Consider the following 25,932-nt stretch of genomic DNA (forward strand, 5'->3'; position numbering starts at 1 on the left):
CACTAAGTTGCTTTCGGAACCTTCTGTTACCCCAGATGCAGAGCCCCAAAAGCAAACTGGTGTGCCCAGTGTGCATATTCATAGACTTGATGAACAAGTTACTTACCTTCGGTAACGATATATCTGTAAGAAACAGTAGTTAGTATTAGATTCCTTACCTTAGAATATCCCCAGGCGTCAGTCTGGATCCGGAAACTTTTGCGTAGCAGTACCCCTGCGCGTCGGTAGGCGTCGTCTGCAGGCGTCCCCTGCGGCTCCGCGTCGTTGGCGTCGTGCGCCGTGATGACGTCGCTGGAGTATATAGACGCCGCCTCCGCGCGCTGACGTCAGTTCTTTGCACACAGCTTTTCCGCGCCAGAACACGCAGAGCCATGTGAGAACTAACACTGGTGCCATTTGAAACTAGGGCCCTGAAAGGGATGTCCTTAACCCTAGGTATCAGTTCGCAGAACGGGGAGGATGGGTGGGGCGGTAAGGAATCTAATACTAACTACTGTTTCTTACAGATATATCGTTACCGAAGGTAAGTAACTTGTTCATCTGAAAGAAACAGGTTAGTATTAGATTCCTTACCTTAGAATAGATACCCCAGCAATACCAACCCCGGAGGTGGGTCTGCGAACCAATACAAACCTACACCAGAAAGTCCTGGAGGACCGAACGGCCAAAGAAGCCATCCCTCCGGACTTGACTGTCCAGGCAGTAGTGCCTCGCAAAGGTGTGCAGCGAGGCCCACGTGGCCGCCTGGCAAATGTCCTGCAAAGGGACTCCCCGGCCCAGGGCAGTAGTAGCCGCCGTGGCCCGAGTGGAATGGGCCCTCAGCCCAACAGGAGGCTCCTTCCGAGCCAAAGAGTAGCATGCTTTGATGCACAGGACGACCCACCGAGAGATGGTTCGTTTCTGCACCGCCCTTCCCTTCTTCTCACCCACGTAGCCAACAAACAGTTGGTCATCCACCCGGAACTGGCGTGTGCGATCCATGTAAAACGAAAGCGCACGTTTTGGGTCCAGACGATGGAGCCGCTCTTCATCCTTTGAAGGATGCGGAGGCGGGAAGAAGGAGGGCAAGGTGATGGACTGCCCAATGTGAAAAGCAGAGACTACCTTGGGCAGGAAAGAAGGTCTAGTCCGAAGGACCACCTTATCAGGATGAACAGACAAGAAAGGAGGTTTAACAGAAAGAGCCTGGAGCTCACTCACTCTCCTGGCAGAGGTGATGGCCACCAGGAAGGCCGTCTTTAAAGTGAGAAGACGGAGAGGACAGGAATGAAGGGGCTCAAAGGGAGCGCACATCAGGAAAGTCAAGACCAGGTTCAAGTCCCACTGAGGCATCACGAACGGAGTTGGAGGATACATGTGCGTGATGCCCTTCAAGAATCTTAACACAATAGGGGACTTGAATAAAGATGGCTGATCAGGTAGCCTCAAGAAGGCGGAAAGGGCAGAAAGATAGCCCTTGATAGTGCCCAGAGCAGAGCCCTGCTGGGCAAGGGAAAGGAGGAAGAGGAGAACCTCAGACAGAGGGGCAGAAAGGGGATCCACAGCCTTTGCTGTGCACCATGCCACAAATCTGTTCCACCGGCAGGCGTATACCGACTTCGTGGAGGGACGCCTGGCTGCCAGAATTACATCACAGACTTCAGGAGGCAAGTCAAATGGCCTCAACTGCCGCCGCTCAATCTCCAAGCATGGAGGTGGAGACTGGACAGGTTCGGGTGGAGGACCGTCCCCTGCTGCTGCGACAGAAGGTCCTCCTGAAGGGGCAGGCGGATCGAGGGACCGACTGTCATGCTGAGTAGCTCGGGATACCAGTATCTTCGAGCCCAGTCCGGAGCCACAAGGATAACTTGGGCCCGGTCGCGCCTGATCTTCTTCAGCACTCTGGGCAGAAGTGGTATAGGCGGAAAGGCGTACAACAGACCGCAACTCCACTCGAGCCGAAAGGCGTCGCCGAGCGAGTGCCGTCTTGGAAACTCCAACGCGCAGAACTGATGACATTGCGCGTTCTCTTCTGTGGCGAATAGATCTAACCAAGGCTCTCCCCATTGCTGAAAGAGGCCTCTCGCCACGTCCGAGTTCAGACGCCATTCGTGATCCACCGAGCACCGACGGCTGAGTTCGTCCGCCCTGGCGTTCAGAGAACCTGCCAGGTGATGAACCGTCAGAGTCACGCCCTGACGTTCCAGCCATTGCCAGAGACGCAGAGCCTCCTGGCAAAGGGTCCACGACCCCACACCGCCCTGTTTGTTGCAGTACCACATGGCGGTGGTGTTGTCCGTGAACACCTGCACTACACTCCCGTTGACAAAGGGGAGGAATGCCTTCAGTGCTAGGCGAATCGCCCGCAGCTCCAACAGGTTGATATGGAGCCGGGACTCCGCCGGAGACCAGATGCCTCTGATCTCCGCCTCTCCCAAGTGGCCACCCCAGCCCTGGAGGGACGCGTCCGTCACAACCACGTGCTCCGGTTGGGGAAGGGAGAGGGATCTGCCTCTGACCCAATCGCGGTCCGTAAGCCACCACTGCAACTGTCTCGCAGTGCCCTCCGAGATCAGGACATGGTCGGATAGGTTGCCCTGATGCTGGGCCCACTGAAACTTCAGGTCCCACTGCAGAGCCCGCATCCGCCACCTGGCGTGATGCACCAGTAGGATGCAGGAGGCCATCAGCCCCAGAAGCCGCAGCGTCAACCTGACCGAAACCCGGGATAAAGGCTGAAAGATGGGAATCAGAGCCTGAATATCCCGGACCCGCCGTTCCGGGGGATAAACCCGAAACTGCGCCGAGTCGAGAACCGCTCCGATGAAAAGGAGCTTTTGAGAGGGACACAGGTGTGATTTCGGCACATTGATGGAAAACCCCAGCTCGTGCAGGAGGTCTGCCGTCATCTGAAGGTGGTGGACGACTGTCTGGGGCGAGCCCGCCTTCAACAACCAGTCGTCGAGGTAGGGGAAGACTGAAACCCCTAACCGGCGCAGATGAGCTGCGACCACCGCCATCACTTTCGTGAACACCCGTGGGGCGCTGGTAAGGCCGAAGGGGAGCACGATAAACTGAAAGTGCTCGTGGCCTACCGTGAACCGCAGGTAACGCCGGTGGGCCGGCAGGACGGGGATGTGAAAATACGCATCCTGCAAGTCCAACGCTACCATCCAGTCTTGTGCGTCTAGAGCAGCCAAGACCTGAGCCAAAGTCAACATTTTGAACTTCTCCTTCCGGAGGAAGCCGTTGACGTTCCGTAGGTCCAAGATAGGACGCAGGCCTCCTTTGTCCTTCTTGGGCACCAGAAAGTAGTGGGAGTAGCAACCACACCCTACTTCTGGCCCAGGAACGCGCTCGATGGCCCCCTTGGCCAAGAGGGCCGTAACTTCCTCCTGCAGAAGTGTCAAGTGGTCCCCCGACACACGGTGGTTCTGCGGTGGCATGGCTGGAGGAGTGGACTCGAAGGGGAGGGCGTAGCCCCTTCGAACGAGCTGCAGCACCCACCTGTCCGATGTTATCGCGCGCCAGCGGGAGTGGTGATGGCGAACCCTGCCACCCACTGGCGTCACGTGAGCCCGAAAGCTCGGACTAGGAAGGCTTGGATGCAGCAGCGGGGGGAGGCGTGGACTGACCTCGCCGCTGGCCTCTACCGCCACCACGGCGGAAACCACGGCCGCCACCGCGCTGGGGAGCGTTCTGCGGCGCGTGGCTGGCAGCACGTGTGGGACCGCCCCTCCCTTGGCCACGAAAGGGGCGAAACGAACCCGTCTGCTGGCGCTGGGTCGAAAGACCCAAGGACTTGGCCGTGACCCTGGAGTCCTTGAAGCGCTCCAGCGCGTGGTCCGCTTTGTCACCAAACAGGCGACTGCCATCAAATGGCATGTCCATGAGTGTATTTTGGACGTCTGGCGAGAAGTTGGCAGATCTCAGCCAAGCATGGCGACGAATCGCCACCGTCGTGGACATAGCCCGTCCCAGCGAGTCGGTCGTGTCCAGACCACAACGGATCGAGTACCGCGCCGCATCCCGGCCTTCAACGAAGGCCCGGGTGAGCTTGTCCCGCACTTCCTGGGGGCATTGCGGCAAACACTCCTCGACCGTATCCCACAGGGAGTGGGTGTAGCGGCCCAAGAGGCACGCGGTATTACAAGACCGCAGTCCAGCGCTCAAAGAGGAAAAGACCTTTTTACCAAATTGGTCATACCGCTTTGATTCCCGATCGGGCGGAGCCGACGGGAACGCGGACTGCGAAGTGGAGGCCTGGATCACCAGACTCTCCGGGGAGGGATGGGTGGATAGGAAGGCAGGGTCGTCCGAGCACGGACGGTGACGCCTGGCAACGTTCCGGTCAACCGGTGCACCGGAAGCGGGCCTGGACCAGGTGCCCAAAAGGACATCCGTCAGGGCCTCATTAAACGGCAGCAGAGGCTCCTGGGGGCATGACTGCGGTTTAAACACTTCGGTCAGAATGTTCGGCTTGACCTTCGCGACAGGGAGCTCAAGGCTCAAGGCCTTGGCAGCCCTCATCAGGACCACCGAATAGGCAGCACCTGCCTCAGACGCCACAGGGGTCGGGGAGACAAACCCAGGGTTGGGCGACTCGTCCAGACCACTGGCATCACCCAGATCACCTACCCAGTCCACATCATACTGGCAGGCACGGGATAAAGGGTCCTCAGACCCCTCCCAACCCTCTCCATACTCGTCCTCATCGCCGTATTCTGGATCGACGATATAGACCTCGGGGTCAATGGGCCCCATCGGCGCCGGATCCGGCGTCGGACGACGCCGGTCCGACTCCGCGTCAGGAGTCAGAGGGGGAATGGGGGTGGCGCCGCGTGGCGTCGGGTACCCGACGCCGGCCGGAACCGACGGCGGAGTCGCTGCACCGCGCGGAGGCGGTACCACGGGTTGGCCCAAAGGAACCGACGCCGGAGAGGCCGGTAGACCAGCCGGCGACGAACCTGAGGGGCCCAGCGGCGCCGAGGCCGGAGCCACCGGCGGCGTCGAGGCAGGAGCACTCGAACCGCTCGGGCCCCCAGACGGGACCGACGGGCCCGCAGGCGCCGTAGGCCCCGCCGGAGGAGACCTCGCCCTCATAGCGATGAGGAAGGCCTCGATCTCCTCACGCGACGCGCCTTCCCCAGGGACCGACGGGTATGGGGCAGACGACGTCGGCAACCCACGCGGGGCCGCGGGGGTGGGGCCACCCGAGCCCCCGGCCGCATCACGCGGGCGTCGGGGGGAGTCGGGGGTACGATGACGACGCCCCGACTTCTTACGCTTACCTGACGAACCGGAGGAATGGTGGCGACTCCCGGAGCGCTCATGGCGGCTCCGCGATCGTTCCTTCGACTGCTCCCTCGACCTCCGACCGGACCGGGACCGCTCTCGACGCGGGGCCGACACACGGAGCTCGAGAAGCTTGCGGGACCGCTCCCGCCTAGCTTTACCAGTCAAGGCCCGACAGTCGGCGCAGGACTCCACGTCGTGGTCCGCGCCCAGACACCGGAGGCAGAGTCGATGGTGGTCGGTGACCGACATCAGGCGGTCGCACTCGTCGCAACCCTTGAAACCGGGCATCCTACCGGCACCGTAGAAGATTAAGTAGTTAACAATAAACTTGGTCAAAAGACCGGAGTACTGCTCTTCGGATCTGCGCTAACTGGCGCGGAAAAAAGAAGAACTGACGTCAGCGCGCGGAGGCGGCGTCTATATACTCCAGCGACGTCATCACGACGCCGACGACGCGGAGCCGCAGGGGACGCCTGCAGACGACGCCTACCGACGCGCAGGGGTACTGCTACGCAAAAGTTTCCGGATCCAGACTGACGCCTGGGGATATTCTAAGGTAAGGAATCTAATACTAACCTGTTTCTTTCAGATATAGTATTAATGGATAAAGACCAACCAAAGAATGAGGAGAATGGGAAGGTTGGTGAAGAATATGCAGATAGACAGAATCTCTACCAGAAAGTGCATTACTGATGGTAAGTAACTTGTTCTTCTGTTAGAGCATTCTAGCCGCAGATTTCTCACCTTCAGAGTAGATACCAAAGCTGTAACTGTTTGGATGTGGGTCTGTAGATGGACTCAAACCAGAAAGTTCTGTAGGACCAAGTGGGCAAAATACCCCTCTCTGAGAACCTTACTTTCCAGACAATAGTGCTTCTTGAGCGTATTGGACAGGAAATGTATAGGACAGGAAATATGCATGCTAACTTAGTGGTAGCAGCTTTGGCCCTGGCAGAATTAGCACATAGTCCTTCTAGGGACTGCTTCTAATACAATGCGTAGCAGATCGTAAGGCAGAGATCGATCCAGGGGAGATGTTTTTTTTCTGCAAAGCCTTGCCTTTTCTTTCTCAAGAGAACCCCACAAAGAGCGGATAGTACACCAAGTGCTCTATGGTTCAGTTTTGGGGTCCAAACTGTGAAGTCTCTTTCTCCTTAGAGGGGTGAGGCGGAGCACAGAATGCCGGCAAGGTGATTGTTTGATCAATGCTGAATGGTGTCAGGCTCTTAGGCAAGAAAGAGGCTATGGTCTATAAAATCAGTTTGTCTGGGAAGGTAGTGGTGTATGGAGGATTGACACAAAGAGCTTGAAGCTCACTCACACACCAAGCCAAAGTTATGTCTTGAGGGTGCGGAGCCGAAAGGAACAGCTTTGAAGCAGTTCAAATGCGTGCACATCAGAAATGTGAGGACCAAGTTAAGGACCTTGACCAATGAGGGCTGAACTGGAAACTGCAAAAAAGCCGGAAAGGTAACCTTTAACCATGCCCATAGCAAGGCCTTAAAGGGTACGGAATGAGCAAACAAATAACAAAACATCCTAAAACTTTGGAACAAGGGTGGTCTATTTGCAGAGTATTTCACCAAGCCACAAATGTGTCCCAACTACAGGCTTATAGTACTTATCGAGGGATACGTGGCTGCAAGGGTGACATCTATCACCTCCAGAGGAAGGTCGAAAATGTTCAGCTGACACCACTGAATCCCCAAGCTTGAATGTGGAAATTGTAAAGGCCTGGGTACAGAACCCTGCCCTGCTGCTGCAATAGCAGATCCTCCCTGAAGGGCAGCCTGACCATAGCACAAATGCTCATGCCCAGGAGTTCTGGATACCAAAGTCTGTGCCCAGTCCAGGGCCACTATGAAACTGGGAAAAGCAGAAAAGAATGAAGATGGATCCGAGAGGGTGCAAGTAGGGTCACATGTGGGAGAAGGAAGATTGGTTAGGAGAGTGTGAGGAGGGTGATGCTAGAGAAAACAAACAAGAGGACACGAGTGTGCCGAAAAAAGAGCGTAAATTAGACATGATGGTAGAGTGAGTGTGGTAGAGTGAGGGCGTAAGGGCGTTAGAGTGAGGGCGCTAGAGTGGTAGAGTGAGGGCGCTAGAGTGGTAGAGTGAGGGCAGTAGAGTGAGGGCGGTAGAGTGGTAGAGTGAGGGCGGTAGAGTGGTAGAGTGAGGGCGGTAGAGTGAGGGCGGTAGAGTGGTAGAGTGAGGGCGGTAGAGTGGTAGAGTGAGGGCGGTAGAGTGGTAGAGTGAGGACGGTAGAGTGGTAGAGTGAGGACGGTAGAGTGGTAGAGTGAGGGCGGTAGAGTGAGGGCGGTAGAGTGGTAGAGTGAGGGCAGTAGAGTGAGGGCGGTAGAGTGGTAGAGTGAGGGCGGTAGAGTGAGGGCGGTAGAGTGGTAGAGTGAGGGCGGAAGAGTGGTAGAGTGAGGGCGGTAGAGTGGTAAAGTGAGGGCGGTAGAGTGAGGGCGGTAGAGTGAGGACGGTAGAGTGAGGGCGGTAGAGTGAGGGCGGTAGAGTGGGGGCGGTAGAGTGAGGGCGGTAGAGCGGTAGAGTGAGGGCAGTAGAGGGAGGGAATTAGAGTAGTAGAGTGGAAATGCATGATCAGAGTTAAGCATCTATCAAGTGAGGAAGCAATTAAGTGAAGGTGAGAGGGGGAGGGAGAGAAAGAAAGGGTGTGAGAACAAATGAGAGCATGAAGAGAGGAAGGAGTGACTAAGATGTTACATTACCTCACTAAGGCGGCCCAGTGCGGGTGAAATCAGCCTTCCATGGGAGTTTTCTAGCTCATGGTGGGCATGGCCTGGCAATTCATGTTATGCTGTTCATACTGAAGCAGGACCAATACAGATTTGCATATGGCAGCGGAGAACGTTTAATTAGAAAAATAAAGTTGTGTGTTTTCTTTCAAGACTGAAGCGGGAGGGGGAGGGGAGCACATTCCTTTGAAGTCTGATGCCGAGGCCGATGGTGTTTGATGTGCACGCGCCTGAATCACATGAACTGTACCGAATCCGCAGTTTGGGGAGACTTTTCGGAAGTCTACTATGATCTCGCCGAACAAGGCTTACGCATTGATTCAGCGAGACCTAAAAATGAACTAGAACACCTCCTTAGTATAAATCATTTAGTTGGGACAAAATGAAAAATCATATTCATTCTATGCACCAATTGTATGACAACTTGCCGCAAGATTCATATATAGACAAACATATGTATAAACAAAAATGTGTCATCAGACACTACAATTGACACGCAATTCACAGGGGTTTACAGGTCAATAACTACTGGCAGTACGCAAGAACGTATAAAGCTTGCCTCCGTATAATTTGTTATGCCATAGTCTGACAGACTGAATTTCGAGCAAATATGTGTAACACATATAATAAAGTCAAGCATATCTTTTATACCTTAGAACTAACTAGAATTGAGAAACAAGTTCTAAAGCCCTCTTTCAATAATATTGAAAAAGGGTAACACACCTAAAAGTGCAGTTCCACAACATCTCATAAAATAAATCCTTGTACAATAGGCACCACCGACACTTGTGATACAGCACAAGTTACTACTTGTGTAACGATATATCTGTAAGAGACATTAGTTAGTGATAGATTCCTTACCTTAGAATATCCCCAGGCATAAGATGAGATCCGGAAAGTTTTGCTAGCAGTACCCCTGCGTGTCAGTAGGTGGCGTCCTGCGGCTCCGCGACCGTTGACGGCGTCGGAAGTGCCGAGATTACGTCACAGAGACTATTTAGGCGCCACCCATGCGCGCTGACATCAGTTCTGTACACGACTTACCACGCCAGGAACGTAGAGCCATGCAAGAAACTGACCACTGGTGGCATGAAACTAGGGCCCTGAAACTGATGTCCTTAACCCTAGCAATCAGTTTGCTGAACGGCGAGGATGGGTGGGACGGTAAGGAATCTATCCCTAACTAACAGATTAATACCGTTACACAAGTAGTAACTTGTGCATCTGAAAGAGACACGTTAGTGATAGATTGCTTACCTTAGAATAGATACCCCAGCAATGCCAACCCCGGTGGAAGGTCTGCGAATAAGATTACACCAGAAAGTCACAAAGAACAGAACGGCCAAAGAAGCCGTCCATCCGGAATTGAGTGTCAAGGCAGTAGTGATTGGTAAACGTATGCAGCAAGGCCAACGTAGGTGCCTGACAAATGTCCTGCGTCCCAAGGCAGTAGTTGCTGCAGTTGCCCAGGTGGAATGGGCACGCAGCCCCACAGAAGGCTCTTTCTTAGCCAGCGAGTAACAGGCCTTGATGCAGAGAATGACCCACTGAGAGATGGTCCATTTATGCACGGCCCGACCTTTTTTGGCGCCCACGTAGCCAACAAAGAGCTTGTCATCCACCCGGAACTGTTGTGTGCAGCTCAGGTAGAAGGAGAGAGCATTGTTTGGGTCCAGATGGTGGAGCCTCTCTTCCTCTCTGGAAGGATGCGGAGGCGGAAAGAAGGTGGGCAAAGTAATGGTCTGCCCGATGTGGAAGGGCGTGACAACCTTTGGCAAGAAAGAAGGTCGAGTCCTTAGAACCAACTTGCTCGGGTGAACAGAAAGGAAAGGAGGTTTATAAGAAAGAGCCTGGAGCTCCCTCACTCTTCTGGCAGAGGTGAAAGCAACCAGGAAAGCAGTCTTCAAGGTGAGAAGACGCAGAGGACAGTTATGAAGGGGCTCAAAGGGAGCGCACATTAGATACGTCAAGACAAGGTTTAAGTCCCATTGAGGCATGATGAAAGGCACAGGAGGAAAAATGTGCGTAATGCCTTTCAGAAAACTGTTAAAAACGGGTACCTAAAAAGAGAAGGCTGACCTGGAAGCCGTAGAAAGGCGGAGATGGCAGAAAGATAACCTTTGCTAGTACCTAGAGCAGAGCCGTGCCGGGCCAAGGAAAGAAGGAACAGAAGAACTTCAGAAAGAGGGGCAGAAAGGGGATCTACATCATGCCACAAACTTGTTCCACCTGCAGGCGTATACCGTTTTCGTTGAGGGACGCCTGGCTGCCAGAACGACATCACAGACTTCGGGAGGAAGATCGAAAGCTGTTAACTGTCGCCGCTCAATCTCCACGCATGGAGGTGGAGGCTGGATAGGTTTGGGTGGAGGACCGTCCCCTGCTGCTGCGACAGAAGATCCTCCCGGAGAAGCAGCCGGATTGGGGGATCGATCGCAATGCTGAGTAGCTCGGGATACCAATATCTTCGTGCCCAATCCGGAGCCACAAGGATGACTTGGGCCCGGCCGTGCCGAATCTTCTTCAGCACTCTGGGCAGAAGTGGTATAGGCAGAAAAGCGTACAAAAGACCGCAACTCCACTCGCGACAAAAAGCGTCGCTGAGTGAGTGCGCCTCAGAAATTCTAACGCGCAGAAATGATGACATTGCGTGTTCTCTTCGGTGGCGAATAGATCTAACCAAGGCTCTCCCCACTGCTGAAAGAGACCTTGCGCCACATCCGAGTTCAGACACCATCCATTATCTATCAAGCATTGGCGGCTGAGTTCGTCCGCCCTGGCGTTCAGAGAACGTACCAGGTGTTGAACCACCAGGGTAATGCCTTGATGTTCCAGCCATGTCCAGAGGCGTAGAGCCTCCTGACATAGGGTCCAAGACCCCACCCCGCCCTGTTTGATGCAATACCACATGGCGGTGATGTTGTCCGTGAACACCTGCACCACACTTCCCCGGAGAGAGGGAAGGAATGCCTTCAGTGCAAGTCGAATCGCCCAAAGCTCCAAAACCTTGATATGGGGTCGGGACTCCGCCGGGGACCAGAGGCCTCTGATCTCTGCCTCTCCCAAGTGGCCACCCCATCCCAGGAGGGACGCGTCCGTCACCAATGTGTGCTCCGGTTGGGGAAGGGAAAGAGATCTGCCATTGACCCAATCGCGATTCGTGAGACACCACTGCAATTGTCGTGCAGTGCCCTCCGGGATCTGGACGTGATCGGACAGGTTGCCCTGGTGCTGTGCCCACTGGAACTTCAGGTCCCACTGCAGAGCCTGCATATGCCACCTGGCATGTGGTACTAGTAGGATGCAGGAGGCCATTCGGCCCAAGAGCCGAAGGGTCATCCTGACCGAAACTCAGGATAGAGGCTGAAAGATCGGAATCATAGCCTGAATATCCCGGAATCGCTGTTCGGGAGGATAAACCCGAAACCACGTCTAATCCAGAACAGTTCCGATGAAGGGGAGCTTCTGAGAGGGACTCTGGTGCGACTTCGGCACGTTGACGGAGAACCCCCAGCAAATGCAGGAGGTCGGCCGTAGTCTGGAGGTGGGTGACAACTGCCTGGGGCGAGCCCGCATTCAACATCTAGTCGTCGAGGTAGGGGAAGACTGACACCCCTGACATGCGCAGATGAGCTGCGACCACCGCCATCACTTTCGTGAACACCAGAGGGGCACTGGAAAGGCCGAAGGGGAGCACGGGAAACTGAAAATGCTCCCGGCCTACCGTGAACCGCTGGTTACGTCGGTGGGCCGGCAGGACGGGAATGTGAAAATATGTGTCCTGCAAGTCCAACGCACCCATCCAATTTCCAGGGTCGAGGGCAGCCAGGACCTGAGCCAGAGTCAGCATTTTTAATTTCTCCTTCGGAGGAAGCGATTGACATTCCGAAGGTCCAAGATGGGGCGCAGGCCTTCCTTGTCTTTCTTCGGGATCAAAAAGTAGTGGGAATAACAACCACTCCCTACTTCTGACCCAGGAACGCACTCGATGGCCCCCCTTGACAAGAGGGCCGTGACTTCCTGCTGGAGAAGCACCAAGTGATCCCCCGACATGCGGTGGCAGTGAGGTGGCATGGCTGGAGGGAATGACTGAAAGGTAAGGGAATAACTCCCGCGGATGATCTGTAACACCCACTTGTCCGATGTAATATCGTGCCAGTGGGGGAGGTGGTGGCAGATCCTGCCACCCACCGGCGTGGGGTGCTCCACAAAGCTCGCATTAGCAAGGATTGGATGGAGAAGCAGCGGGGGCGGAAGTGGACTGACTCCCACGTTGATTCCCAGACCCGCCCCTGCAGAAGCTGTGTCAACGGCCGCGCTGAGGCTGGTTCTGCGCAGGCTTGCTGAAGGAACGTGTCTGACCTCCCATGCCGTGTCCACGAAAGGAACAAAAACCAGGAGTGGCCGGGCTCTTTGTAGACAGGGTCAAGGACTTGGCCGTGGCCCGCGATTCCTTAAAATGCTCCAGTGCACTGTCGGCCTTATCACCATACAGGCGAGTGCCATCAAAGGGCATGTCCATGAGTGAACTCTGGACATTGGGCGAGAACCCAGTAGAACGCAACCAGGCGTGGTGACCTAGCGCCAGTCTTAGAAATCACCCTTCCCAACGAGTCAGCGGTGTCCAAACCACACCGAATGGCGAACTTAGCAGCATCCTTACCCTCAGCAACTGCTTGGGAAAGAACAGCCTGAACTTCCTCAAGACACTGAGGCGATACCTGAGCCACGGTATCCCACACCGCATGGGAATAGCGGCCTAATAAGCAAGCTGGGCGAGGAGAACAACCGCTTACCGAACTGTTCCGGCTTCTTAGAATCCTTATCCGGCGGAGCCATGGGAAAAGCAGTCTGCGACGTCTAGGCTTGGATAACCAGACTCTCAGGAGTCGGATGGGTAGTGAGGAAGGCAGGGTCACCAGGCTCTGGGCGGTGACGCCTGGCGACATTCTTATCCACAGGGGCCTCCATGGCTGGCCCGACCAAGTACCCAACAGGACGTCAGTGAAGGTGTCATTGAAGGGAAGCAGCAGCTCCGACTAGGTAGACGCCATCTGGAGCACCTCAGTGAGGAGGTTAGTCTTGAGGGCCACCGTAGGAAGGTCTAGGTTGACCTCAGCAGCCCGACGGAGCACCATCGTGTAGGAAGTGCCCTACTCCATCATAGGCAGAGGAGAGGCAAACCCTGGGTCAGTAGAGACATCGAGGTCGCCTGAATCCTCTAGATCGTCCACCCAGTCCCGCTCGGAGTCACACTGACGAGCAAGAGGGTCCTTGGACCCCTCCCAATCTTCCTCCACCTCCGATGCCGGAGGAGCCAGCCGCGGAGCCAGAGGAGGGACGAACAGCGTCGGAAACGGCACCGGCCGGGGCCAGGACGGCGCCGTCTCCCAATGCGGATTCCAGGCAGTAATGAAATAGTCCTGGAACCGGGGCAAGGGCAGAACAAATGGCACCCACGGTGGCGCTGGGGCCGGAGCCAACGGCATAGGATCCTGCAGCGCCGTAGCTGGATCCACCGGCGTTGCTGACGGGCCAACAGGATCTGGACACGGGACCGTGGGGCCCGAAGGCACACCGGTGGGAGCCCGAGGCCTAAAAAGGCGGTCCATGGTGGCAAGAAATTCTTGAACCTTTTCGGGAGTCGCCGACGGACCCTGGAAAGTTGGGAATACCGTTGGACTCCCAAGCTCCAAGGGAGACGCAGGGGCAGAACCCCTGGCCCCCTCGTCCGCATCCGAGGACCGACGGGGTGACGTTGGAGAGTGAACACACTTTTTTCAACTTCTTTTTATGTCGTTGCTTACCGGAATCAGAGGGCGAAGCTTTGGAGCCCGAGGAGCGACGACTGCGGCCCCGCGAGCGGTCCCGGGAAAGGTCCCTGGACTCGGAGCAGCATCGGGACGAGTGCCGGACCTCCAGTAACTTCCTGCGCTGCTCTCTCAAGGCTTTCGGGGCCATAGCCAGACAGTCCTGACAGGCCCGGGATTCGTGGTCAGTGTAAAGGCAGTAGAGGCAAACATCATGGGGGTCCGCCACCGACATATTGCGACGGCAGATCCCACAGGACTTCAAGCCAGGCGTTCCTACGTGCACCAGGAGAAAAAAGGGGAGACAAAAGTCTCAAAAGAGTAGTCAAAAAGTGACTAAAGTATGTGCTCTATTCAGATCTGCGCTTGCTGGTGCAGAAAAAGATAGAAGTGACGTCAGCGCGCATGGGTGGTGCCTACATAGTCTCTGTGATGTCATCTCGGCGCTTACGATGCCAGCGACGGACGCGGAGCCGCAGGACGCCACCTACTGACGCACAGGTGTACTGCTAGCAAAACTTTCCGGATTCAGTCTGACACCTGGGTATATTCTAAGGTAAGGAATCTATCACTAACGTGTCTCTTTCAGATAGACAATATATGGGTAAAAAGAGATCAACCCGAACCAAAGGACTGAAAAACTGCCCAAAGAAACTGGGACTGAGAATAACTTCCCCACTACAAACTGTAGCGCTTCCACAAACAGTGAAGCGGGTACAAGCTAGCAGCGCTGCAAATAGACTGCACTGAACATCCCCAACCCAGCTAAGCCAACTGTAAACCAGGACCTCAGCTGCCATCTGGACAACACCTGCAAAGGAGGTTCTTTCGTCCATTGGTGGCTTAAGTGGCGAATCCAACCCTGCCCCATGGGAGGTATACAGTGCACTGACCTCTTATAAATCCAAGTATAAGTTATCATCTGTGTAACGAGGAGGGCATGGTGTTTAAAACCCCCACCCTGCGGTGTCTCTTTTTCAGAGTCAGAGACAAAAAATGATAATTGAGCCTCAGGTGGTACGATCGCCCTGGCAGAGGTACTGGGTCAGAATTAGGATGTATGAAGCCCACTTTTATTTTTTTAATCTGTAGCACAACATCAGCCGGGATCCGACTGAAGTGTGTTTGGTGTCCTACATTGGAATCAGCACTGGATACTGTTTGAGCACAGGTGGTGTCAGTATATGTACTACTCACATGTTGGAAATTCCACCAATTCCTTACTAACTAAACATCTATGTTTGGAGATTTTTCTGAAGGGGAGCAGGTGGCTCTTACCAAGGAGACTTTGATGGTCGATTGACCAAAAGATTGGCCTCTGCAACACAAAAGGATGATCACCTTGTTCTAGCCAATCTGCATTGAGGGGCTGACAGAAATTTTTCTCAAGGTAAGGGCCGATTGGGATACAGCTGTTGAACATGCACTCAGAAAAGAAGGGGCTGTATTGCACACAACTTTAATCAAAATAATCAAGTGTTTTTTTTTTAACGCACTGCCAATTGATCTTACGTAGGTATGGTCTTTTATCTATTACACAAATGAGAGTCTTCCTGCTACGTTATGGGCCTGTTGTAATATTGCAGAACATGTTTGAGTGCTTCAGATTTACATTATTTCCATTATCGGCATGGTTTTTACCATGTTGATATAGTACGTGAGGTTCAGGTAGGGAATTACAAATGACTTCTCTTCAGTAACGTACGAGTTACTTACCTTCAGTAACGATGTATCTGGTAGAGACGATTCTAGCTGCAGATTCCTTCACATAGAATTATCCCCAGGCGTGAGACTGGATCCGGAAACTTTTCTGCCACAGTATCCCTGTGCACTGGGGGGGGGGGCGACATCATGCGACTCCGCCCAGGCGTGTCCGCGTACGTGACGTCAGGAGGTCACATAAGACCCACCCCGGTGCGCCTACGTCAATTTTCTTCAGAGAACTTTTCTGCACCACAACGCGGAACCACCAGATAAAAAACTGTGGAAGCATGGGAACAGTGTGCCAAGAGCAGAAAAATTGGAAAGAAACAGTGACTAGCAACACCACCCAGAGTAGTGTCAACACCGCAGAACCCAAAGGCATGGAAAGAAGAAAGAACAAGCAGAGCCCCGCCCAGCCACCCTGCCAGCCTCCCACCCCTGTGCCCAGGAGGCAAGGAACATGCGTAAAAGTCATGGCACACGTAGTAAACCTACCACCCCATCCTGAGCAAGGAAGAGGACCAGTCCAAAGACAGGCAGGGACAACAAACATCCAAGGCACCCCAACATAGAGGGCAACCACCGACAAGGGACAAGGGCAAGACATGGTCAGATGACCCTCAATCAGAGGATAGCAATGGAAGGAAGGGAGGGGAGGGAGGGGAGGGGAGGGAGGACAGAGATAGAAAGCAACCCCCCCCCCCCCTCAAACCTGGAGTAGCCAGAGCAGCAGGGCACCAGAGCTCCATCCTCCAAAGAACCAAAGGAGGAATGAACCGCCCCCAGACAGAGCCACCCGTCAATAACAAAGTAGGCACTCACAGGAGACACAGCCCCCCCACCAGGAGGTGAGTACCGAAGACCAACCCAAGGGTCCTCGCAGAATAGGGGAGGAAGGGTGGGCCGTGAAGGAATCTGCGGCTAGAATCTTCTCTACCAGATACATCGTTACCGAAGGTACGTAACTCGTACATCTGATAGAGACTACTAGCCGCAGATTCCTTCACGTAGAATAGATACCCTAGCAATACCCCCTGGGAAGGAGGGTCTGCCAAAGAACCCCACCAGCCAATACAAGACAGAGGGCCCCACAAGGAGCCAGATCTGTGGACCAGGTAGAACCTCGTCCCTGTCAGGCAATGGGAACCCCCACAAGCAGAACCCCACCGACCCCAAAAGGATGTAGGAGGGAGAAGAAGGCTGAAGAGGCCCGTACACTCACAGCAGAGGAACCAAGGGCAAGGTCCGAGAGGCCGAATCATCGCACTCCCCCACAAGGCAACACGGTTGCTGCCCAATGCCAAGACAGGAAGAGAGGAAGAAAAAGCCTAGAGGACCCAAGGAAACGAGGGAAAAGAAGGCAAACCCACTCCAGATGGAGAACAACCTGCCAGCCAGAACAGCGTAGGCAGTCAAAAGCCGCCAGAAGCAAGAAGAACATCCCAAGGCCCCAGGAAAGCCGAGTAGGTGGCACCTAGCAAGGGAGAACACAGGATCATCCCAGACCTCAGGGCCGGAGCAGGGAGAGGAGGAGATGCCCGGGCACACCACTACGAGTGGCCGCGCACACGACCTCAGGAAGCAAAAGCAACCTACATAAAACGCCATGGAGAGCAGGCACCCGAAGGCGACCAGAACCCACTAGCAGAGCGCAAGCCATATGACAGCTACCACTACCCCACATAGGGTATGTTAAGTCACAAGATATGGGAACCCTCTTTGGAAGAACTTTCGCAGCAGAGGAATAACAAACGAGCCACAGGGAAAAAACACACCCACGGAAGGCTTGACAAGCAGCCCAAGCAAAGCAGAAGGCCGAATCTCAGGGCCAAGTCTGCGCAACAACTCCGGCAGAGCACACACACAATCAACAAAAGGGCCGTCCAGCAGCCAACAATGCCAAAGTCCCAAGGAAGGACGCAAATGGTCAGAAAACACACTCCACTACCAGACCAACCGGCCTAAGAAGGCCCAATCAATCAATCAATCATGGACATCTGTATAGCGCGCTACTCACCCGGAAGGGTCTCAAGGCGCTTGGGGGGAGGGGTCCGCTACTGCTCGAAGAGCCAGGTTTTGAGGAGCTTCCTGAAGGAGAGATGATCCTGGGTCAGCCGGAGGTGGATCGGGAGGGAGTTCCATGTCTTGGCTGCCAGGTAGGAGAAGGATCTTCCTCCGGTGGTGGCTCTGCGGATGCGTGGTATGGCGGCAAGGGCGAGGCAGGTTGATCGTAGCTGGCGGGTGGGCATGTAGACGGTCAGGTGGTTGTTGAGGTACTTGGGGCCCCGGTCGTGGAGGGCCTTGTGTGCGTGGGTGAGGAGCCTGACCGTGATCCTCTTGCTGACGGGGAGCCAGTGCAGGTCTCAGGTGGCCGGAGATGTGGCTGTGTCGGGGGATGTCCAGGATGAGTCGTGCGGAGGCGTTCTGATGCGCTGGCCCAGAATCAACCCAACTCAGGAGTCACTGAGGAGCGGACGTAGGAGGAGGAGGATAAGGCGGAGGAGGAGGAGGACGAAGCCCTGCCAAGAGCCTTTGGATGGCGGAGTTGGCCAGGGCATCAAACAAAAGGCTGCCATTAAACGGAAGGTCGATGAGTTGTTCCCGAATATTCTCAGGGAATACTCCGTCCCGAAGCCAAGCAGGGCAATGGAGAGCGACTGAGGAAGCCATGGTCCGGCTCGGCACCTCTGAGATGTCCAGAATGGAGGGGAGAATAAACGCCGCAAGAGCCCAGCCATCCAACGCATGATGCTGTAAGTCCACCTGACCAGTCTCCTGGGGAGCTGCGGTTTACAGGGACTCAGGAGAGTATCGAAAGCAGGAGGAGGCCCTAGCCAGCACACACAATGTGGTAAGGGCCCGCAGGGCAGTGCTGGTCGAGGCGAACATGTTGCGCCCCCAAGAGTCCAGCCAGTGGGCCTCTCGGGACGGCGGAGTCAACAGTGGCGGCAGCTAAGGAAAAGCAATCCGCAAAAGGGGGCTGGCGGCTGAGGGGTGAAGGGAAAGACACGCCGGGTCACGCGGAGCCGGTGCAGATGATGTTGAGGAACCGGGTCCCCCGAGGCAGAACGCCTCCAAGTCCCCGTCAAGGAAGAAAGGAGTGAACCTTCAAAGGAAAGTAAGATTTCCATCCCACCAGAGCCCTGGTGGAGGACCTCCCATAGATGGTCCGCCGGAAAGTGAGCCACCGGTTCACCCATGCGCAGGATGCCCACAGCCGTGGACACCTCGTGAGCGAAGGCCGCACCCGCCTCAGTAGGGCCCCGCGGTGGAGAAAGCAGCTCCTCCGTGGGTGACGGCTGGAAACTAAGGCATCCCTCCCCGAGGCCAAGCGGGACGGGCAAGGGCCAGGCCTGGAAGTCAGAAGGAGCCGAAGAATGAGGGGCCTGCTGCTCTTCCGACGAACACCTCTGCCTCAGGAAGGGTGGGGAACCGCCCTGTGACGTCGGTCATAAAGCCACTACACGGCGACCAGTCTCTGGGGAGGACGACACCAATATACAGCCTGCCTCCGGAGAAGAAGACAAATCCGCGGTACGACCCCTGTGCGGAGCCGTAGAATCCGCTGCCTGAGGCAGGATGTTGGCACCATTCGGCGTCACTCAACAAAGTTTCCTCCAAGTCACCCCAGACCGGAGCGGAGACTGGAGTGGAGCGGAGCTGGAGCCGAACCGGCCCCGGGGCAGCGCCGTAACGACACGACCCGACCTCCACCGAGGCAGCCACCTGCGTGGGGGAACGAGACGGGTCTAGGGAGTAACACAAAGCCCTCCGCCAGCCGCGGCCCAGAATGAGGCGGAGATCGCTCTGCAACCCATGTGGCGGTGCCAGGGACGATTCAACCTCCGACTCGCCCTCTCACGAGGCAGCCACCTATGGGTAGGGACGAGAGGGGCCAGGAGAGGGACGATGGGTCCTCACCCGGCCTCGACCCGGAGCGGGACGAGGAGGGTCTACCGACCCTTGTGGCTCTGCACGGTCCAGCTGCTGCCGGGGCCGTAGCGGCATCCCCTCGGCCTTAGACAGGTCCACCTTGTCAAAGGACCAAGGGGGGCTCGGGGATGCGACCAGAGCCCCGGCGACCTCCCACACCCCCAACAGCACCACATCCTCCAAGCCTGGATCCGAATCAGTCGGCACCGGGGCCGGAGCCACCGGCGGCAGGGCAAGGGATCTGCTGACACCCCAGGAGGGGATGGAAGAGGAGACGCCAGCGAGGCCTGCAAAGCTGCCGCGTATGTCTCCATTTGAACTCTCGACGCCCCAACACCGGGAAACGGTGGCTAGGACGACACGCGGGCCGCATCATCCGTGGAGAGTCCACGCTCCCGGCAGGCCGGAAACCATCCCCCAGGGACAAACTGCAACACTTACCCACCGACGCTCATGTGACATCAGAGAAGGGCGAGGACGACGATCACGGCCGTATCTGAAGCCATCCGCCGAAGCAGACAGAGGGGAGAACGTCGACCTGGAGAGACGTGCCAAGAGAAGTTTCATCCGGCGCTCCCGCTGTGCCTTTAACTTCAACTGTTGGCACGCAGCACATTCAGTGGTGCCATGATCCTCCCTAAAAAACACCATATACAAATAAGGTGCGGGTCCGTCGTCGACATGAGATGCCCACAAAACGTGCAAATTTTGAATCCCGAAGGCATTCGCACACTGTTCCACCAAAAAGAAATGGAAGAAAAAGGAGCCCTAAACAGGCCCGTAGCAAGGACCGGATCCGCGTGGCACGCGGAAAAGAAACAAACTGACGTAGGCGCGCCGGCAAGGTCTTATGTTACCTCGCTGACGTCACGTATGCGGACGACGCCTGGGCGAAGTCGTGTGATGTCGTCCCGGCGCACAGGGATGCTGTGGCAGAAAAGTTTCCGGATCCAGTCTCACGCCTGGGGATAATTCTACGTGAAGGAATCTGGGGATAGTAGTCTATCAGATGCATTATTTGGTAGACTATCTTGCTGCAGATTGCTTACCTTTGAATTTCCCAGGCGTCAGTGGTAGAGTGAGCAAGGGACCCACGTCTGGGCAAACCCTGCCAACTTAGGGCGAATAAAGCGATACCAAAGGGGATGATGGACGGAGCGAGCGAGAGAGTGTTTGATTTGTTGGAATTTCAGTAGGGTTATTTCCAGTGTTTTCAAAAAGTATTAAAAAAATCAGTGTTTAATGGTGTTCACTCTTTTTTGCTCCATACAAAATTGTGGGGGTGGTGTTTTTTCAGAGCTTATGAAGAAAGGTGCTTTAATTAATTTCCCTTTCTCTTCATTCATATAGCCAATTATTCCTCTTCTCTTTCTTGTGCCTAGCTCCCTTGTTTGTACACTTTCCTTGAATTGCTCTATCAAGTAAAGTTTCATTATTTCACCTCTTATCTAATTTCTTAGTATTCAAACCCCTCTTTTACGGAGCCCAGTCCACATCTTGGCCATTAGGGGCATGGTTGGAGATAGGTTAGAACATTTTTAAAATCTATTTGTAGTACATGAAAAGTTAATGGTGGGCCTTTAATACACTTTACTGCAGCTCTGTTATAGATAAATAGCAAACATCAGCTGAGAGAAGATTTTTCAAACTGCCCTGTTTTGTCTCAAGATACCAAGAAATAACTGGGGTATTAATGTATTGTAACGGTCTAATCTTCCTGCTAAGCCCAGCCGCAGAGAGAAGATAGCTTCAGAATTAATATGTATACAGTTGGCTATTGGGACTTTGGTGACAACAAACAATGCTGCTGAATGAAGAAGTAGCTGTGGTGGTAAAAAAACTTTATTATCTGTAGTAAACCTTAAGGTCATTTGCCTGTGCTGGTAACACTATGAAAGAAGTTTATTTTATTTTGTTTGCCTCGGTCTATACGATTTTATGGACAGTCATCATAGCTTTTTACCTTTCATGTGGGCCTTTTGTTTATTTTAAACCAGTTTGGGACTGTTCCTGTCGGGAATGTTTTAGAACTGCACACAATATTTTATATTTGTGTTCTTTGCAGTTTGCATTGTTCTACTGCATTTTCCATCTTGGAGTAACAAACACAGCTCAATATGCTTTCATTTAATGCTGTCACAGAGTTTGGGCACTGAAGATGTTCATGACAGGGCCCCTAATCCTTCTGTATAAAGTGACGTGGCTCGTATGAGCATACTTTTCAGACCATTAAAAAGTAAACCTAGACACCAGAGGTGGGTTAAGTGTTTAAAGGTATTCCAGAGGCTTCTGTATGCATCATGACCTTTGAAACCACAATCCTGATGCTAGAGTTTGGAGAAAGTAAACCCCTATTATGTACTCAGGGAAGGAGGATGACATTAGGAGGTGCTTTTTGCCCTAGGCTGAGAGGATGCTTGTTAGAAATTGAGTTTTTGGATGGTGAATGTATACACCCATGCCATGCCAGGCAGAACACCCACTCACCTCCTCTCTAGTAAGGGTAAGCTAGACACACAACTGTGATAAGGAATAGTTTCTTTCCTGTAACTACAGTTCACTTGTAGGGTAGTCTCTATTGAAGCCATAAGCTTTTGAATAGTTCAGCCCACGTGTGGGAATCCCAGAGCACATTCCATAGAAGATCTTCATTTTGTAGAAAATATATTTTTATTGGCATTTTATAGAAATTGACAGTTTACATACACTCAGGAGTTGGAAAAAGAAAACAAAACTGATTACATCTTCTATCACTGTCTGGAGTCGTGGGTGTTAGCTCCACCAATACAGATTTATCGAGCTAATTATATAGAGAGTCGTCCAATATCGGTCCATCTTATGCATGCATTTTTAGAATTTAAACAACATTATGCCATTAACATTATACAAATCCAAAACAAGGGGAAATTGAAGAAAGGAGGACAAAAAGAAAGCAAGAACGTCTAACTAGTACAGAGGAGTGGTGTGAACACGTCAAAGCGCTGATATCTAGCAGCGTTGGGGACATTCCAACCCACAAGCTGGACTGATTAACCCCCCTCCCCCCCCTTTGCCGGTGCTCTCCCAGCCTCGATTAACCAGGCATTTCATGGGTGCATGTCAAACCTATGCACTTCCTCTCCATACATCAAACTCCTGATGCCCCTGATGGCCCCGGCTGGACCACCTGGGTCTCGCCATCCATTTGTGACACATGATCTGACTCACCCCCTTCACTGCTCGATCCCACCGGTTTCTCCCATTCAGCTATTACTTCCTTCCATTGTCGATCCATCAGGAGCTTTCTCACCCCTCTAGCCTCCTCCCATGCCAATGCTCTGCCCTCTGCCCCTGTCCATGCAATGACATCCCCCCTTTTTTTTTTTTTTGTGTCCTCATTTTTCGCCCTTGGTGATCAACTAGTAGCATGTGGAGATGACCTTACTGTCTCAGATGAACTGGAAGGAGCTCCGAGAGAGGCCACCCTAATTGCCCCACAGTAAGTAGTGCCATATTCCGACTAAGCCACATTGGACACATGCTGCGTTCATATACCCAGTCCTATACCGATTTCAACTTTATTGGGTATAGTCAAATAGAAAAGAAGGTGCCAAGCAGCGTAATCATTGGACCTTGGGGAAAAAAAAAAAACAAAAAAAAAAAACAAGATCAAATTAAGACCCATTACCAGTTTAGTAACCTCCAGAAGTTTCTCTTGCTTTGGTTTCCTGATCTTAAAAGGTCCAACTTTGATGATTGTAGTACAGACGTGCGCCAATCAAGCAAGGTAGGAGGTAAAGGGTCTTTCCATTTCTTACATATTTCGGTCCTTGCCAGCAAGATGCAAAAAAAAGGTAGATCTTTTGCTGGCCCATGAAACTCTGAAGAAATACCAAAAATAACAAGAGCAGAACATAATGTTAGTTGGGATCCCAAGGAGGTGGATATTGATATAGAAACCGAGTTCCAGAATGGTGATAAGAGTGGGCAATCCAAGAACATGTGTAAGTCCGAAGCCCCTGTCAAGCCACATTTAGGGCATAAAACCGGCGAATTGTCCGAAAAGTTCGATAGACGTTGGGGCGAGTAGTAGGCCCTATGTAATGTAAACAAGTGGTTTCGGCGTAACCAAGATGGTTTCACAAGATTTTAAAAGATTGGTACCACATATTCTCCAAACTGATATCAATAATATGTGTGGACCACAACTGATCTGGTAGCTGAAACTCATCCTCTGCTTCGTCTAGTAGAAGATTATACCAAAATGAAACCTCTTTCTTAAATGGAGGCTTATCTATTAGGAGAGACACTAATGTACTGTCCCCTCCTAGCTGAAATCTACCTTTAACAGAGGTCCGTGAATGTGCCCAGCTTTGCATTTGAAGGTATTTAAACCTGGAGAACCGAGACCCCATTTTTAAGCTCAATACCTCCCACGGCAGTAGGGTACCCTCAACAAAGATATCCCCCCATACTACCAATCCTGACTCTCTTAGTGGTACTGCAAGGCTATCCAAGAGCCAGCTCGGGGAGCCAGGAGAGTTCCATAATGGGGCCTTACCAGAGTAGTAGTCGATTCTAATGGTACACCTAAGTTTGGCCCATGTTCTACATGAATCTCTAAGCACCTTCAGTTTTATTTTCTTAAAAAACGTAGGGTCCCCAAACTTAAACAAAAATTCACGATCCGCCACCTTTTCTCCTTTGAGTAATGCAGCAAACATATGCCCGGAACCCAGGTTTATCGGGGATTTTAACAACATCCTAACATGGGACATCTGAAATGCCCACCCATAAAGCTGTAAATCAGGAGCCGCCAAGCCTCCCTTCTCTCTACGTCGCCTGATCTTCTTCCAGGCAATTCTCGGGTTATGATTGTTCCAAATGAAAGAGCGAATGTCGCTTTGGAGCTTAGCTACCATCGTGGGATGAAAAAAAAGGTGAATGGTGTTAAATGAGAATGTAACCTTAGGTAGGATCGTCATTTTGACTAAGTTAGATCTACCCAGTAAAGATAGTGGAAGTGTAGACCATAATTTCATTAGTCTACGACATTCTTTGGCAATAAGCGAGAAATTTGCTGGAACTATCTCGTCTATGTCTTTGTATATATTTAGACCCAAATAACTAAAGACTGAACTTATCTGGGCCCCTGCCACGGGCTCAGGGTCATTCAGACCATTATGTCTGTCTTGGCCGCATTAACCTTGTAACCTGAGACGGCTCCAAACTCTTTAGCCAACGTAATTACTACCGGAAACGCCGACCGTAGCTCTGATGTAAAGATGAGAACATCATCGGCATATAAGGCTATGTGGAGGAGTGTGGCTCAATGGTTAGAGCGGCAGACCCTGATGCAGAGTTCTGGCCAGGGACCAGGGTTCGATTCCCGCCTCGGCGGGGTCTCGGGCTCAATTTCCTCGGACCTGTTAATTCTCGCCTCAGTGCCTATTCTAATCACGGGCCCCACGCTGCAACTCTGGGCAATAGCTTGCTTAGCCTCCACACCGGCCCCAACAGCGCTAAGGATGCCTGGCTTCACCCTCGGGTGCCCAGGAGTGGACACTTCACAGCGCCAGGAAACCGCACAGGCGACACCGCAAGGTGACCGTCTGGTGACAGTGCGCTCTATAAGTACCATGACATTTACATTTACCTTCCTCTCCCATCCCTCAAACACAAAAGGCAAAAGGCTCTATATAGAGATCAAATAGGAGGGGGGAGAGGGGGCAGCCTTGGCCGGTACCCAGAGTGATGTTAAATGGGTCTGATAATTCTCCGTTGACAAGTATAGATGCTGACGGGTTCTTATACAAGAGTTTGACTGCACGCCTACAGTTTTTGCCAAAGTTAAATTTTCCCAAGACCTCCGATAGGTAAACCCTATTAACTATCGAAGGCCTTGGTGGCATCCAAGGTCATTACAGCTAGAGGAAGTGATGCCACCGTTGCCATATCCATAGCACCTATAAGGTCATAGGTCAACTCATACAACTGACGCCCCCTTACGAACCCCTTTTGGTCTGTATGCAAGATGTTTGTTGCTACTGCCCCCAGCCTATTCGCAAGTACAGATGTAAAGATGTTATAATCTGTATTTAAGATGGAAATTGGTCTATAAGACCCGCAATTTGATGCTGATCTGCCTGGTTTTAGGATCAATGTAATTGATGCATTATCCCACGATTTAGGAGGGGGCATCCCTTCGAGGAGGATCTTATTAAACAACTCAGTCAGAAAGGGAATACTAATTGAAATCAAAGCTTTATAGATTTCAGATGGCAGACCATCAGGGCCTGATTTTACTGCTGGTAACAGCTAACCTGACCCTCTTGTGAAATCGGGTCTTCTAGTTTGTTACTTTGTTCTAATGTCAGAACAGGAAGAGAGAAGCCCGCTAGCCAATCTTCAGCCTGCTTTGGCTCGATGTTATTATCCTCACAGTAGATTTCACCAAAGAAGTCACGGAG

At 53.0% G+C, this 25,932-nt stretch overlaps 1 protein-coding gene across 6 annotated transcripts in view; it reads right to left on the bottom strand.

Moving 5' to 3' along the window:
* The window catches only part of PCM1 (pericentriolar material 1), a 1,361,399-nt gene that overhangs the window by 180,634 nt on the left and 1,154,833 nt on the right, over positions 1-25,932 (bottom strand). The gene's annotated exons all lie outside the window — the stretch shown is intronic.

This window comes from Lissotriton helveticus, chromosome 2_2 (assembly GCF_964261635.1).
Source record: "Lissotriton helveticus chromosome 2_2, aLisHel1.1, whole genome shotgun sequence".
Taxonomy (NCBI): domain Eukaryota; kingdom Metazoa; phylum Chordata; class Amphibia; order Caudata; family Salamandridae; genus Lissotriton; species Lissotriton helveticus.